The sequence below is a fragment of the Fukomys damarensis genome, unplaced genomic scaffold (genome assembly GCF_012274545.1).
Source record: "Fukomys damarensis isolate Sample0158 unplaced genomic scaffold, DMR_v1.0_HiC HiC_scaffold_37, whole genome shotgun sequence".
Lineage (NCBI taxonomy): Eukaryota > Metazoa > Chordata > Mammalia > Rodentia > Bathyergidae > Fukomys > Fukomys damarensis.
In genome coordinates this window covers 36,383,245-36,397,595 of record NW_022900949.1, presented here as the reverse complement: position 1 = coordinate 36,397,595, position 14,351 = coordinate 36,383,245, and the positions used below count along the sequence as shown (strand labels likewise).

Genomic DNA, 14,351 nt, shown 5'->3' with positions numbered 1-14,351 from the left:
GAGAACATATTACGTTTGTCCTTGAGAGCGGATAAACACTTCCTCAAAATATTGCCCTGAAAAAAAAAAAAAAAGAGAAACTAGACAAAACCTTTTGAATGGCTTAGAATTCACCAGAGATTTGCTCCCGTTACGTATTTACCAAATAACAATAAGAATAGGTTCCTGAGACCCGGCTCTGAGTTTCTGTAGAAAATTCTTCTGATTCCCCGGGCGAATATAAACGGGATGGGGGGCGGGGTAGCAAGAAAGAGCTGCACCATATCAATTCCATTCTGCGGCACACAAACTAGAGTGCTATGCTCCTCCACCCTCGAGCATGCGCGCGCGCGCGCGCACACACACACACACACACACACGCATGCACATTCACAAACTCACGCGCACACACACCCAGACGCGGGCGCTCTCACGCGTACTCGCCACAGGAGGTTCCTGCGATCGATCCCTCTTCGGTTTCCCCAGCGTCACCTACCCTGCGGGGTACACGGCGAGGACCCAGCTCCCACTGGCTCTGCTGGGCAGCCCGAGGCGCTAGCACTTCGGGGAAGTGGAGGCGGGGTCCCCTCCCTGCGCTCTGCCCCGGCCTGCGCTCTGGTGCCAGCCCAGTTGTCACCAGCGCTGGAGGGGCGGCGGGAGCGGTTGCGCAAAGCGTCCTGAAGTTCTAGGAGTGATGTGTGTGAATGAGTGAATACACAGGGCAGGGCTGGAGCAACCCCGAGGCGGGCCGGCCTCCGCGTGCGGCGGTTTCGGGTTTCACTGGCAACTGGCAGCCGCCAGGGCTCTGCGGACCTGCCGGGTTCTGGGGCTCCCAGCAGCTGGCACAGCTCATTTCCGTCCAGGGAGACGCGGGTGCGTCCTGATCGCAGATCCGGGGCTGTGGGTGCCACGGGCACAGGGAATGCGAGTCTCCTTCCCCGAGGGAGCTCCGTTTCTTGGCCAAACCCACGCCCTGGTTTTCCTAGCTCCCACCAACTCTTTCTCTGTAAAATCTTTCTCCGGTCTAGACGCTTAGTCCTGAGATGTCTACTCTGATAGGTACCTTCCACTTAAGTCCTTAGAGAAACCTTAAGCATGATTACTGCCTTTTCGTGGTTGGGGAGCTCTCGGAATAAGACACAACGTTGACCTCGACACCGTAATAAACAGTCTCCTGAAGCAAACTCCTCTTCCCACCATCGACAAAAAATCTGTTTCAGACTGAGATCTTAGTTCCACCTCTGGTGTGCCCAGCAAATGATCTCTGGAGCTTTATAAAGATCTCTGTTTAGGCTACTTCCTTAGACATCATCCTCAGGACTCTTTAAGGCACAAAACAACAGCGGCCTCAGCAGGAAAGTCCAGTGATAGGAAAGGACAGTGTATGCTCAGATTTAGAAACACAAAAAATAAAAATCTGAGCAGCCACCAATAATGTTTTTCCTCTCCTCTTTCCGTGCTTTCTTGAAAAAACCAATATACCTCATCCCAGGCTGCTGAGGTCCTACTAGAAAATTGATTTTCTGGCAGGAGAATTCTCAGCCCTTTAACAAATCAAATTAAATTATGTGTGTGGGGGCGGCTGGGGGGTACCCTCTTTTGGCATTTCCTTTTTAAAAATATGTATGGAATACCTAGCCAGGAGCAATGTCATCTGTTTTCTAATTGGTGGAAATAAATGCCCTTTGTCAGCTCCGTGGCCTTCTGTGTTGTAAGAGTATACAGGCAGGTGAGAGCCACAGCCCCTTCAGATGAATGCTGGAAAAGAATGAAATCAGCTGAAATGAAATCTGTACACGTTTGACGGACTTGAGAGGGCAGGAAGACAGGTGTCAATACGTATGTTTCAATACGATAAGATTTTAAAGGCAAGGAAACTGGTATGTCAGTAACCCATTTTAGGATCTAAACAACAGTAACCCTGCAGTTTAGACTCAAGGTGATACACAATTGAGCCTAGGTGGTGACTGGCTAATCCCCACTTATGAGATAAAGAAACAGCCCTAAAACACACCCTTTTCTGTCTTGAGGCCTTTCTTCTTCACAGTTTCTATCTCTGTCTTCACCCTTTCCAATGGATGTCACTTTACTGATTGTATGAAGCGGAAGTAAGGAGGAGGATGTCACTTGAAGATCAGGTAGATGGGGAAGAGGAGGAGGAGGAGGAAGCATACCTACCAATGCAAAGCCTCTCTTCCTCTCCCAGTGCTCTGCAGAAAGAGAAGGGCCATAAGAGGTGTCCATTGTTAAGTTTTCCCTTCCTAGATGCCATTTGAGGACTTAACAAAGCATCCGTGCCAAGACAGTATAACATGAACTGGAGAGTGCTTGGTTATTCTCTGGGCTTCTACTAAATTATTCCTTGCTAATTTGCAGAGGCTGAAAAGTAACCCCATTAGAGCATTATAACAACTGTAAAGGAGAGAGGCTTGAAGTCTGGTTCTCACTAGAGCAAGATGTTCATGGCAATGATACAGACTTCCAGAAAGGGGTGGCCATCACTTCCGTGTTGAGAACCCACCCAGTGGGCTGTTGTTACCAGTTGACATCAATTCCAAACCAAAGGCATGCTTCTGATGAACTCTGTGTAACTCAGAAACCACCCAAAGATGAACGATCCACTCTAGAGAATTCCCGAGTTCTAAACACCTCCAGGAGAAGGGTCTCGTACAGATGAAAAAGCCATAAAAGCCAGGCAGGGGTGGAGGAGCCCTGGCATTTATAGGGGGGACATAGCATACCTTCAGGACAAGAGAGACCCGCACCTAGAAGTGAACCTGGAGGAGGACAGAGAGGTAACTATGCCCTCACCACACTTTAACAAGCTCCCTGACTGTCGACATTGCCAGAGTAAAGGACAGGAAAACCACACAGAAACAAGCCCCTCCCATGGACACTTTAGAATCTGGGTCCAGGAAAACCAGTGTGCACTTGTACAACCTTCTGTCCAGTATCTCAAGTAGATGAGTTAAATGTTCATACTGAACAAGTATGGAATCAAAATGTGTTTCAATGTACTTTGCTAATTCAAAAACTGCAAAAATTTCCTGCTAGATTTTGGGTAACCTGTAGAAGCATTATTCATTGTTGTGTCTTCCAATTGTTCATTAATATCAGATACGGGGGCTCTTTAATTGTGTTTTCTTTTAGCAAAACATAAATTCCTAAGAGGGCACAAAACACAGTAACAAAACTGACTAGTCAAGAACTGCCAGAATCCTAACATTTCCTACAGGCTCTCACCAACAATGCAGAATCTGTGTGAGGACTGCGCTATGCCAAGATCTGGTTTCAAGATTACGAGAGAAGGCTATGCTTTAACGCATGCCTGTTTCTAAATGTCTGGTTTTGTTGTTTCTCTTTATTTCCTTTTGGAAGTTCCTTTTTGACAAAGTCCAGCTTTGTTTTAGCTGCTAAGTAGAAAGAAACCGAAGTTCTATACCCACCCTCCCTTCAGAATGTGAGTCACATGGCTCAGGAAAAGGGGATGTACTACTATCGACATGGTTGGGCAAAGTCAATCCAGCTAAATCCCTGTGAGAAAGATGATGAAGAGGAAAAAGAGCAAAAGGGAGCATGAAGAGCCTACTACTGTAGCCATGCTCCTTTTCTGCTCTGTAATTCATCCCACATTCACTAGCAGTCAGTGACTTCACAAATCAAGTGCTCATGGCCCCTTCAGGTCCTGAAAGGAGCACAGGTTCTCCACACTCCCTCACTGGATTGAGGTCCACCATATTTTTGGTGGTGGACCAAGCCAACTCTGTTATTCCGCAGTTCCCCAGAGGGAGATGTTACACAATTATGATGAAATTTACTTCAAGACAGAATTTGTTGGGTCTCTCTATAAAATGAGTGCAACTAAAACAACCTCAAAGATACAGAGAGGTATAAATGAAGACATTAAAAATTGCCCATGACCTCACCATTTGGAAGTAACTCTTGTTAACATCTTGAATGTATCTAATGGTTTTTGAACCTCTGTGTATGTGTCTAATTGTTTAAATCACGTTATAAACCAAAGCAAGGTCTTTTTGGCCTAGGCCCCAAGTTCAATCCTCAGTGTTCCATTAAAATGGTTTCCTTTGATGCTAATTAAACATAGATCATGAGTTCACTGGACTGTGTTTAAGAACTGACTCTTCTGAGATAAGCCTACCTTCCCCAGCCAAGCCCACAGAAAGGTCCTGCTTCATGCTTGTGTGCCATTTCTAAATATCTCACTACTCGAGTTTCTTTGTTAATTCATATGTTTTCTAAGATAGACTTTATTTTCCCATTATCCATGGTTTATCTAATCTTTTGTCCTTTTTCATTATGAGAGCAAAGACATGCACATGTGCATGCATACACACACACACCATGCACATATTATATGTTCACACCTATAAAGTGGAGCATTTCCCTACACACACAACTTCGTGGACTTAGCACTGAATATAAAACCAACATGAAACGAGGTCCTTATAATCAAACTTTACAGCATACCTGATCAAACACACATTGGACTTGTTCCCAGTATGTGTACCAGGTTTTAGATTTTGAGATTAGTCTCAGATTGGAATCTTCTCGCTAAATTTAAATTTTATACAAGATTATATTCTTCCACAGAAAGTGTCATTCTTTTCTCTCACATTTACTTAGGGTCTATGTGTATTACTTTTGAAAAGTTTTCTACTGCCTTGAATTACACAGATAGAAATGAAACTATCAACCATTCTTCATATTTATAATTCACGTGTCTATGGCAGGATTGAGTACATCCCAATTCTCCTCATCCTCATTTCATCCAGTTTTATGATATCCCAAATGTTTTAAATAGTAGATATACCTTTGTCTCCTCCAATTCCATTTCCCCCCTTTTTGTTGCCTATTTTGTCTATTTTCAGATAATTTGAAAATGAGTGAGAAGAACCCTTACCTTACAATGGATTCTAATCTAAATGATAGGTAACACACAGTCATGACACAAACCTAAGCTGATAATACTGCTACTGGACCCGGATACTAGGCATAACTGTTCCCATGCTTGGTCAAATGTTATTTTCCTGGTTTGGGTTGTTAACAAGGCGTTTGGTGCCAAGATCATTTATTAAAGTCACCAAACCCAACCCAATTACAGTATCAAGGAGATAAAACTTTTACTGCTACAAAGTTCAGATAGATCCATCAACTTAGTAAACTATTTTTCATTGAAAACTAAATAAGAATGTGCAAATTAATAGGTACAATTCATTCAAGATCATTAGTAATATAATAATAAAATGATAAGAACATCTTGGTTTTCAAAGTGTTTTCCTATACATCTTTGAATTGCAGCCACTCTGAAAAATCTGTCATTGTTGACATTTTACAAAAGAGAGAACAAAGTGAAACATTGTATTTGCCATAAGCTAATAGAAGATGAAGATAAGACTTGAGTTCAGGCCATTGGAGCACAAAATGTAAATTCTCTTCACTAATGTATCTGCAACCACGTCTCCCTAGGCATAGGACAGCACCTGTCCTTCTCCTGTGTGCCTTATACCAGCCAAGTTTGGACAATAATTGTTATTACTTTCATGAGTGCGTTAGTTGCTTTTCTCTCTCATTGCTATGACAAAATACCCGGCACCAAAAGCTAATGGGGAAAGGGTCTACTTGGCTTACAGTTTGTACAGGTTTCAGCCCGTAATCAGCTGGCTCCAAGTGTGGCATGGCAAACAAGCATTGCATAGGGGAAACAACATGGAGTGCACAAGGCAGCAAAAGTTACAAGGGAACCTTAACAGTGTCTCCCTGCCACTTCAGGTGGGCAGCACTCACACCCTAAATCCTAGAGTCTAGCATTGCATCGTGAAACAGTTCCAGCTTCACACTCTAGGCCAAGCCTATGACCACATGAAGCTTTGGGGGAACATCTAGACCCAAACCATAACAGCAAAGGTGCAAATTTTCATGCCCCTACAGAGCAATTTTAAATCCCATTTAAGGTATTAATTTTAATGTCCTCTCTGACCAAATCTTTTATTCAAGTTTCCCACCAATAACAACATTAACTGTTCTCGTTCCTTCTCTCTGGGCTTACCATTCTTGAAGACGCTAGTGAACAATGAACAGGTCAAAAAGCAAGCATAAATAGCAGAAAATGGAGCAGTAAGTTTCCTAGACAATTTACAAACTTGAAAATTAGCACCCCCAAAATGAGTATTCTATTCAAGATCTTAAAACTGAAGAAAAATTAAAATCATATGTTTGCTTTTCAAGACATAGAAAAGACAAGCAGAGAATTATTACACACAGAATAAAATGGGGGATCACTAGTCACTTTATATTTGAAAACATTACCAAACTTTCTCAGAAATCAACAAAAAATATGTAATTTCTGATAACTTTGCAACATAAATTAAAATGATATTCCAAAATACAATAAAAAAGGGTATTTTGAGTTGTGGGCTATTAAGTAGACAAAAAAAAAAAGAAAATGGGACTACAAAGTTATTTCTTTGTTTTTTACTGAAGTTCACATTTGTAAGTGACAGTAAGCAAGCAATTGGAGGGTTTACTTTGCAAGGGCAGAGAGGTCAGGCTGGAGGGTAAGATTAAAATAAACACTGTGGAGGACCAATGGTGGAGCTCCTAGCCACAGAGTCATCTGAACTACATACCCATCTCCGAAGGGAGACTTACTGCCCTGTGTGCTCTATTCAAGGAGAGATCAGAAAAAGAGACTTTTGAGTGACATAATGGGAAATAGACCCTCGAGATGGGACTTAGGCACCAACCTTCAGCCTGGAGCATTCTTGAGAAGAAAGATGGAACAGTAGATGATTTCATTCAAGCATCTTCTGACTTGCACTTGAGAAAAAATGATTCTAAGTTCAAGAAAAAAGGGACGAAAGAAAGAAAGAAAGAGAGAATAAGACAACCTGTTGAGAGCCCAATAAAATAATTTCAATGTCAGTCCTGAGAGGGCTAGACCCTAGGTTATCATGGAGTTCCACAGGTGGAACAGTCAGCAGCAATGGCAAGATTAAGTCCAGCCCTGTCTCTCCAGTCTACACTGCGGTGGGATAAAGCCACAGGTGTGAGGATGAGGTTTGTGGCAGGAAAGTATCAGTGAGTCCCATGGAAAAGACTTCAACTGCTCAGTACCCTGGAGAGGGTAGCACAAGAGACGGGGATTTCCATTGATCCTACTAGCTGCAGACATAGAGCTGAAAGTTTTAAAGCCTAGACTTTAACCATATTTAATCGCGATTTATATAATTTTTACACGTATCTCTGCTTAAGTTCCTTTAAACTGCTATAGATACTCAAGTATGCCAAGAAGGAACTGGTAACACAGAGGGAAAGAAGTTTAGCCTAATAATGATAATTTTAGTAAAAAAAAAAGAATGTTGAGAGAAATGAGCAAATTCCAGAAGTAGCTGGTTGCTATGTTCAGGGACGGGCCTTAATTATAATGTGAGCAAAAAGTATCAGTCTATTGTTTGCATCACATAATGCCCCTTGCAGGATGAAGCTCACTGAGATGTCATCTGTACCTTTACAACCATGGCACTCAATCCCTGAGAATGGTTGAATTAAGAGTGGTCCCGTTTCCCTCTCAAATAGTGCAGAGCTGACACACAACAATATGGACTTGTATTCCTGTCTCCTGAGAACTAGTGGTATCATCTTCACAGAGAAGAAAGACTGGAGTTCCATAAGATCATGCCATGCCATGGGTTTAGACAGACGCAAGCCTAGTCTTTAACCAGTACGTGAAGATAATGTGACTCATTTTATAGTTTTGTTCATTTGTTCGTTAAATCTTCAACACATTGCTGTGTAGACTAGAAGGCAATTGGCACATTTAATATGAAAAATTCTAGTGTGGGCTCTCATAGCAGGCACCTAACTGAATCTCTGAACTAAAAAATAACAGAAGCAATGCTCACCATTTAAAATAATGAAAAAAATTTAAAGACAGAATCAAAGTTTTGGTCACCAATTCAACACACTAAAATAGTTCTTGTATTGAACACTACACAGGAAAGCCTAACACAACAAAACTTTCTATTTTAATCTCTAGATTTTGTTGACTAAATTCTCAAACCAGACATTTAAAGTTTTCCATGTGATTTAAGCTAAAAAATGACAAGTTTAGAGAAATATAATTTGTACGCTTGAAAGTTGTTCAGAAGTTACATTTTTTCCTCCTCCTTTTTTTTCCTTTTGGGAAGAACCAGTGTAAAAATGTCAGTTTTAGTATATATTTTAAAAATTTATTTTATGAACTAAATATTTAAAAATAAGCTCTTTACCATGTATAAAAATGACTTCTTAAATTCTCATTATGTGTCTACTGGATTACTTAAAAACTACTTAGAAACAATGTTTAGTTAAATAATAATTTTTATACAAAATTATTATACATAAAATTATAATTTTTACAAAGAAAACAGAGAAAGCCAGATTGATAATTTAGAACTTTTGAGACTATAGACTTATGTTAACATTAACATGTTTTTAAAATGATTTTAGTAAAATTGTTCTTTAATTTTATAAATGAAATGTCAACTGCAAAACTAACGTGTTTGTCTAAATACAGCCTTGCATTCATATGGTTTCATTTAATAAATTGTCATATACAGAGATTATTTTACTTACAAAATAAGCCTGATATGCCCAAAATTCAAAACTCTTAATGTGAATATGTTATCCATTGGCCCAGGTTACAATGACTTTGTAATTATCATCTGCATTTCCAAAATATATATTTATGTGCCACCTGTATAGATGAATACTTTAATAGTGAATATCTTACAGTGCCTTTTATTGAGGTCGGCATGGTGGCCCTATGATGGCCTCTTTTATTTACTAGTTACAGTGGTCCCCTTGGAGACAGGTCTTTCCAGGGTGGAACCCGTGGCATGCCAGTGGACACTAACATGCAACTTTGTGGCAACCTAGGACACCTTGACAAATTATGTAGGAATTTCTTATTATACTGTTAATGAGTTTTAATAAGTCATCTTATGGCTATTTGTCAGAACTTTGTGCAGTTTTTTAAGCAGTCATGAGGCTTTAAAGTGGAAAATGAATTATTTATTTAGAAGGCTAGGATGAAAAATGTTGGATATGTAGACCTATATTGAGTGATGTTTGCTAACACCATTGGTCATTCCCAAGCTCAATAAAGTTGAGATTTATTTACTATACAAACAGCCTTTGCATTATTCATTATATAAAATCACAATGTTTAGTATTTGGGGGAATAATATATATCCAGCTTCATTCTTTATTCAAATGTATTGTGTTCCAATTATGAGGATATATAAAGTAGAGGGTTGGGAGGGTTTTTTTTTTAAATTGAATTTATTGGTACATTCTAGGTAGACATTACAGTTACATTCATTACTGGGATCTTGTACCTTTACATGCCAGGTCTTTGTTGTCATTTTTTTCCCCTTGTTCCATTTTTACATTTTCTCATATTTTTTTCCTTTTCCCTTGTTCCCCTTTCCCTATCCTTCTCACTGTCCCTACACCTTTGGTCCTTTTCTTCCTATTTGCTAAGTGTCCCATTAGGTTGGGATGGTTTATAAGAAAGCACTGTTGTGGAAAGAGGATCCAACTATTTTGGTCTCTAAGCCCAGGAAACCCACTCCTCCATCTCCCAACTATCTCCCCAGTAGGAGCTGTTCATGGGGATCCTTGCTTGTGCCCCTTTTGTCTTCCAATACCCATGAGGCTGTCCTGGGGAGACAGAAAAGGAAGGACAATCCAGTAACTTCGTGTCAGAACCGTAATATCCTTGGCACTAACAGGAATGTACTAACAGTGCCCTGTGTGTGTAGGAGTGCTGCCTAGTTAAATACAGATTACTACAGAATTCACTGGGCTTTTGTGTAAGGACAAAAATACCTTTGATTTATCAAGAGGATGCTAAAACTAAAATGGCTTACATTGGAAGGGATTTGTAAGCTCTTTTACTTCAGAAAAGTTCCCAAGAATTGGGAGAAGCTATAGATCTCTGCCTCCGGAGCCTCCTCTCTTCTTTAGACTTCCCCTTGTGAGTTGGATGTGTCAGGGCGCAGTAGGTGGCACACGGTGATTGTAACTTCTTTTCCAGGAGCATGCACAGCATTAATTCATTACAGAATTCACTGCAGGCCTGGTAGGGTCACAGCCATTTCTAGAGCGTACAGTCTAAATATGTTGCTACTATGATTTTACCAACAGGGACATGAGGGAAATATGCATAATAGATTCCTGAGTTTAAAAAAAAAACAACTATTGAGCTAGTTTCAAAATAGCTTAATCATTATTGCTACCCTTAATGGAACTCATTAAAATGACTGTCATGAGTCTATCTAGATGGTCCCACTATAAGTCAATTTTAATTAACTCAATCATTGTTTTGAATAATGCTAATAAACAAGCTATGCTACAAGCTCATTCTAACCTTGGCTTTTTCAGCACAAAGTTAGAGATTTAAACCTTTTCTCTCTTTACAAAATTGTTATAGTGATTCTACACAATTTGCATAATTACAATCAAGTAATGTTCTGTTTTCTTATGTTAGTCTTTTGTGAACAACTTTCATTCTTTTTATGTTCAAGAAGACTTCATTTGCTCTCATGCCTATTACCTTCATCTCACAGAGCCAAAGGCAAAAACATGTTTGTGTATTCTAAGTACAAGACTTCGCACATTCTATCATATCTTCACGGACACTGGGCATTTGAGATCCTTTAGAGATGATAAGGATTATTCAAAAACAGAAGCACTCAAGTCTCACAGTTAAAATGCCCAATACAATCTGGATATTACTATGAACAGAATGAGACCTGGAGCCTACACATATTAGAGTCTCATGGGTGTTTCATCCAGTGGCTGTGTACACACTACACACACATTCACCTACATATATGCACATATACATACATTTATGTATCCTCTTCTAGATATGTATTGGATTCTGCCTTGCTTAGTCCTTTTTAGCCAGTATTCTGCCTCCCTCATTTCCTTGTGGGTGTCAGCCCCTGCCTCCTGTCTATTGCACAGGTGTACCCTCTGCAGCTGGGTGTCCTTAACATTGATTTTGCATGTGAATTGAGAAATACAGGACCTGGCACATAATACACTTAAATCGGGGCTCATATTCTTCCAGCCACTCAATCCTAGGAATCTTCCAGAAAGTCTCTACCACCTGTACCCATAGAAAACATACATCCCGTTCACTTTCAAGTGTTCTCTGAGAACTTGACCTTCATGAGTTCCCAAGATATGATGATAGTATTGGTGATAGAAAGACCAAGGTGATCAAAACAGTCAATGTAAACATTTGTGTAAAACACTGAAGAAATAGATTTCAAAGACAAAAATCAAGAAAAAGTTTCTCTGGGAAGCTTATGAATTCAGTCAGGTGATAGTTCTATGTAATTCAAGAAAGCAAAGTGCTCTGCAACCTTCCAAGTAGTTACACACACACACACACACACACACACACACACACACACGACCTATGCACAGCATTTTCACTTAAATAATTATTGAAATGGCTGAAGGAATTTCCTATCCTATCTCAAAAATTCATCTACTCTCCTTTCTTCCCTTTTCTCCACTGTTCACCTCTGCTTTACACACTAGTCTAAAAATAACCCAGAGTAGTTTCTACAGGTTGTAGAGAAGGTTGCTGAGGATGAAGTGGAATGCATAACGCAGTTCTCTTTCATACAGACTGTCCTTGCTTCTCTTCTCCTTCTTGTGCCTCGTCGAGGGTCCACCTCATGCTGGCCACCCACTCTGGCTTCTGGGACAGATGCCTGTGCTGGCTCTCCATGTCACAGCTGGCCCTTTGTCTCCTAAATAGAGGTGAATCACATACCTACATCCTGGTGCGAGTCGTGCCACCCAAGTATGTAAGCTAAGGTGACTCACTCATTTAGGACAGGCTCTTCTGAAAACAGTGGCAGGACCAGAATTAGGCTTGAAATATTGTCTTATCTATTTCTCATGTTTTCAAAAGAGAAGAAAAAGAGCTATCAAGTAACTTCAGAGGACAGAGACCACGGCTGCAGAGACTTGTCACAGTCGACAGGGGAGAAGATAAATCCTTGCTGAAAAGAAAAGGCCACCAGTGGTTAGAACGAAAAGGAGAAGCTGAAGAGCGAGCAGGAAACAAGAGCAGCAGTGGGCCAGGGTTGGGGCAAGGTCCCCGCAGACCTGAGGGGAGCCACAGCCAAACCTGGCTGGCTCAGAGTTACAGGAGAGCACAGCTCAACCCTCAGCATCATGCAAACAAGACGATGGAAGCAAACCACCCAGGCGGCAGCAGCCTTACGGCAGCCACAGGTAACCGAATACTCAAAGAGAAATGATGAGCACATGTCTCATGAAAATATCAATCCTATGCTGCCCCTGTCCTAGGACACTTCCGTGGGATGGACTTATGCCTGTGTGGTCGGACACGGTTCTTCAGATAAACGTCAAGGTATCTTTTATTTCTGGTACTGCCCTCTCCTCAGCTCCTTTAATCTACGAACATGTTTGCCTCCAGCCAACAAGCACAATGAAACCAGCACCCAAACTAAATTCAAAAGTCTGAAAAACTATGAGTGTTCATAAAACAGAGACTCAGGGAGCATCACTGCGGCTCAGAGACGGTTTTCAACTCTATCCTAGAAAGAATTCAATTCCTCAGCATGGAGAAGCGGCAGATGAAGGATGCAGTGAGAGAAGATGAGACACAGGAATGATAAAGAAGCAACACTCAGCCTTAGCCAGGGTCATTCAGAGCTGTGTGTGCCTGGGCCTGTGCTCAGTGCATGCCCGCCCCTCCCACCCAGGAGAGCCATGGGGACTGAGGCATCGACAGTCTGACCCCCATTCGAGTGAGCAATGCACCTAGTGCCGTCCAACAGGTCTCTCTGGTCTCTTTCAGCTCCAGTGAAGACCTTTTCTTTATTTTGCTGTGCTAGGGATTGGAACCCAGGGCCTTCACACAAAGCTGCGTCTCCAGCCTTTTCTTAACTTTTATTTTGAGACAGGATCTCAATACCTTGCTGTTTCCAAAGCTTGCCTCCAACTTGCAATCCCCCTGCCCCAGCCTCTCACAGTGCTGGGATTACAAAGGTGCAGCACCACCCTTGGCTGAAGAAATTTTGTGAGTAGCCTCTCACTCTATTCAAAGTTAACCAACTCTCTAAGATTCTGATTGGTTTCCATAGGATCTTATAATATTTCCCACAAGGAAAATCTCCTTTCAATTCTAAATTTAAAAGTATGTAACAGAGACAATACTAAAAGATAAAAGTGTTGTTGTAGAAAACTAAAGATATATGGTAGGTAGAAATGCTTTCTTGAACATGCACAGTATTAGATTTTAGGTATCATAATAGGTAAAGGCAGGTGTTTTGTTAATGGTAAGAGCTTTTATTTTCTTTTATTTTAAGATGATTAGTATTAAAGAGACTGATATAATCAAGTAACCCAGTAGAATAATAGCAGTTATGGCATATGGGGTTTAATTATAGCAGATTTAGCTCCCAGGATTTACAAATGACTTAGTTTCCTACTTTGATCTAAGGATTATTCTAGGTCCTTGTATATAGTGCCTTGCTTGATTCTCTTGTAAACAGTATGAAGTCTGGAAGACACAAATTCAAAGATGCTAAGTGTCATGTCCAAAATTCTACAGAGAGAGAGCACTGCACTGAAATGCGAATCTAAGTCCAACACTCAGCACAAGGCTTTTTTGTGTCTGGTCAATGTTCTCTTCCCGACTTCTGCAAACTGAATTTATAAACAGGCATTAACATCACAACTTTTCCCCAAATCACCAGGCTGTGATGTACACCAGCCACGCTGTACTTTGTTTCTTGGTTCATCAGAAACCCTTTCAGTATTCTCCCTCCTTTCCAGCGATGACCTAGTTGGAAAGGAGCTCTGTAAAGGCAGTCAAGTTTTCACACCATCTCTTCAAGATTTGTGAAGTAGGCCCAGGAGGAACGGAACTCTCATGGCGAATATAATGAAGGAACACAGAGAAAACTAAAGCAAGAACATCACCACTGCAGCGGAGACGGGATTTCACAAAGACACTCTTGGAAAAAGACAATTCTGGTAGGGAGTCACCTGAAAAGCAGCTTGCTTTCTATACTCATGAGACACAGTAAATCAAGGACTAGAGCACTGTGACCAGAAGGTTGTCTTTGTGTGACCAGGAAAGGTGAGCAGCATTTGAGTCCAAATTGGAAGATATAAACACCCAAGAGCAGGAAGAGGCAAGAACCTCAGAGTCCATGAAAACAGTAAGCAAAGATTAGATTAGATTAGATCTAATCAAAAATCTTTTTTTTTTTTGACAAGTTATTCGAAGGTACAATGATATAATTTCTCCA

General features: G+C 40.9%; 1 protein-coding gene across 2 annotated transcripts in view; it reads right to left on the bottom strand.

Annotated features, from left to right (window-relative positions):
• Positions 1 to 14,351, bottom strand: part of Arhgap24 (Rho GTPase activating protein 24) — a 629,612-nt gene that overhangs the window by 420,230 nt on the left and 195,031 nt on the right. The window contains exon 1 of one of the 2 annotated variants that reach the window (XM_010621603.3): positions 476 to 667. The exons of the other annotated variant lie outside the window; for it this stretch is intronic. The gene's annotated coding sequence lies outside the window, so the exon portion shown is untranslated. Of the gene's footprint in view, positions 1 to 475; positions 668 to 14,351 lie in introns of those variants that run through there. 2 annotated transcript variants of the gene reach the window in all.